General features: G+C 28.5%; 1 long non-coding RNA gene across 1 annotated transcript; it reads right to left on the reverse strand.

Annotated features, from left to right (window-relative positions):
• Positions 1-299: 299 nt before the first annotated feature.
• Positions 300-1,824, reverse strand: LOC147802769 (uncharacterized). Its single transcript, XR_015429734.1, has 2 exons — positions 1,450-1,824; positions 300-445 (listed from the first exon to the last, which is right to left on the reverse strand). It is a non-coding gene; the product is annotated as an uncharacterized LOC147802769 (long non-coding RNA).
• Between the last annotated feature and the right edge of the window lie 1,645 nt (positions 1,825-3,469).

Genomic DNA, 3,469 nt, shown 5'->3' on the forward strand with positions numbered 1-3,469 from the left:
TTATTTTTTCCACTTTCTTAGTAAAATTGCTTTTTAAATATAAGAGGATTTTCAATGTCATACTTACATTTTATTATTGTAAAATTTATATCATTCATTATTGGTATAAGATAATTTAATTAAAAATTATAGGATTTATTTTGGGACAAATTTATTGTAATATACAGTATATAAATTAAAATTTATTTATAACTATAAAAAAAACAATATTTTATTAAGAACATACTTTTAATGTATCATATTATTTTGTTATAGCCCTTTACGTGTTTTGTTTTGCATTTTAAATAATACAAGAATCAATTTAAAAAATAAAACATTTATTGTCAAGTGAAACATTTAGAACATTATTCATTTTTATTTCTTATTTTTTAATTTCTTCCATAAAAACAGTATTACATCTCTTTCCTTCTTTACCAGATAAACCTTACAGGATTATACGAAATATCTGAAATAAAAGAAAGAAATCACTTTCATGATAAAATTTTACCAACACATTATTAGAATAAGGAAGATTAAATGCCATTAATTTGAAATCATTTAAGTCCTTAGGTATCCCTTTTAAACTTATTTTAAGTTTGACAGATATTTTGATTATAGTTCTAAGATTATTCTATACACTAATGAAAGATGGCAGGTGTGTTTAGTTTTGTAGTTCTTATGTTTGGCTTGAAATTTGTTTCAAGAAAAATAAATTGTATTTATAAACGAAGACTCTTAAAAATGTATTGAAAAATTAGTAAGGTACACTTACATACTTACTGTCATTATAGAAAAGCTAAGTATCAAGAGATAAATGTGAAGTATAAATAAAAAGTAAAGTATCATTAGTTAACTTTGAATAATTATAAACAAAATATTATGCAAATCATCATACACAAAAAAAAAATAGAAGGGATGAATGTAGAAACAGACAAGGAGATTGGGAATTTGCATTTTTAATAATTACTTTTTATATATAATATACTACCTTTCTTGTAATACTTTTCAATAATTACTGGAAAATGGGGTAACTTTGTGAGAAACAAGGTAAATATTTACCACACATATTTTCTAACTTGTTTTAAAATGAGATTTTCAAAAATTAAAAGAATTCTTAGGGAAGAATAAAATAATTATTTCACTAATAATTATAAAACTTTCAAATAATCGGACACATGCTTTTACAATCAACAGAAACAAAGATTAAAATTTAAAAATAAAGAAATATAATCATTATTATATTTTATGTTATAATACTGAAACAAAGTTTGGCGAGTTGCTTGGCGAATATTTCAAAGTAAAGCTTTTCGCCAGTATAATTCTTTACATATATAAAAATAGAAATTATTTCTATTTAAAGTAATTAAAACTTTGATCGGAACAAATTATAACAAGTTTTAATTTTATTAGCTTAAAATAAATAAATATTTTAAAAGAAAATTTATCGCAAAAATAATGTACTATACTTACCGATACTAAAATCGTGTGCAGGTTCCTGTTATGGTAGTACATCAACTGCATTGAGATAGTCATCTCATAGTGCGAAAGTATTTTTAATGCTTTCATTTTAAAGGAAATGTTATTATTAAACTAAAAACTTGTTCCGTCTCATCTATAAAAAAATTTCATCCGATCATCCTCTTCCTAACGTCGCCGCCATTTTTATTTACATTTGTATATGTCATCACATAAAATTGAAACGTCATAAAAAGCAAACGATCTGATTGGTTCATGAAAGAAATTGCCTGAACGGTTGCAGATATTTCGTGCAACCGTAATTTCTATATCACACGAGCGTTTTTTGGAGAAATTTCACTTACAGTTGCACTTACACTTGCAGTTACACTTGCAGTTACACTTGCAGTTGCACATATTTTCTCTCGTGTGATATAGCCATAAAAGTTAAATACATCTCCCTCCTTAAAAAATAGTAATTATCAGTTCAAACATTTAATCAATTGCATTATCATTTCTTACCGTTAAGTCCTCTTCTACAAGGAAAAAAAAATTTTTAATACTATCCGTTCTCATTAATAATATTTTTATTAATACTTTTTTTTAATTATATGTGTCTGACACCTTGAAAAATATTTAGCGTCATTTTTTTCAAAAATTTACATTTCTAATGTATCTTCCTATATGAAACTAAGATAAGAATTCGTCATCGGAAGTAGCTTTGAAGAACATAAAATAAATATGATATTTCAGCACAGATATTTATTTAGCTGTTTTCCAGGAAACAACAATCAATCCCAATATTTAACCGAATTCTTTGTCACGGAAAAAAGCAATAAGAAATTGGAAATGGCAAAAATGTGTTTTTTAGAAGCAAAAATATATTTTTTCAAAAAATAAGATCGAAAAATATTTTTCCCCTTTTTCTTTTTCTCAACATTATCTTGTAAAAGACTGCTTATCATAAAGTAAAAACTTTTTCTTCACTAGTATTTGTTTATGGAAAAAATTATTATTGTAAAAATTGTTTATCTCAACAACTCGTCATCTGGTTTGAATGCTATTATTATGTTTTCCATTTCGCTGCACTGAGCTGGAATTAATGGAGTTATTAATCCTTCTGTTGGGTGTTTTGTATCAGCAAAAAGTTTTGTGACATGTTAGTGTGGCAGAAAAATTTTGTTTAAACTAATAACATAGTTTCATTTTATTAGCCAATAACAGTACATTAAATAAGTATCTAAAATAAAAATATATATATGTAGGGCTATTCATAATTCGTTCCAGAATTTCAGAAATCTATAATAAAAATAAAATAAGATGAATGCATCAAAAAGAAAATTACACTAAATTTAGAATTAATTTGAGATTTACTTACAACCCTTACAAGTGTTCCATGTGCAAAACTCTTGGTCACGCAGCATACATACACCGAAGAGCCATTACATTATGACCACCCTCCATCTATAACAATGGGCTCGCCCAGAAATAATGTTTTCATGGGGCACATTAGGACCCATAATCCTCATAGAACAATCCGTGACGTCTGTAAGCTACTTGAACATAGTTGCATACAAGGTTCACCCATTCATAGCAACAGTTTTTCCTGCGAGGGTTGGTGTTTACAAACAGGATAATGCACCATGTCATAAGGGTCGAATCGTCATGGATTGGTTCGAGGAACATTTCAGTGACTTTCAAGTCATGTCTTGACCCCAAATTCACCTGACCTCAATCCAATAGAGCATTTGTGGTCCTACTTGGAAGACCAAATTCGTGCTGCCACGCTACCCCCTCGCAATGTGAGGAAATTGCAGGACCAGTTGGTGAGCGCTTGGTACCAGATACCTCAGACTACCTATCAGCACCTTGTGGAATCAATGCCACAGCGGGTGCTAGCAGTTTGGAGGGCTAAAGGTGGTCCTACCTGTTATTAGCAGAGTGGTCATAATGTAATGGCTCTTCAATGCATGTTATAGTCGAGTTCCTGTCAGACTCTATTCAACATGGTATTATGAATGGCATTGATAGCACA

The sequence above is a fragment of the Parasteatoda tepidariorum genome, chromosome 10, assembly GCF_982258835.1.
Source record: "Parasteatoda tepidariorum strain Cologne lab strain chromosome 10, Ptep-v5.0, whole genome shotgun sequence".
Taxonomy (NCBI): Eukaryota; Metazoa; Arthropoda; class Arachnida; order Araneae; family Theridiidae; genus Parasteatoda; species Parasteatoda tepidariorum.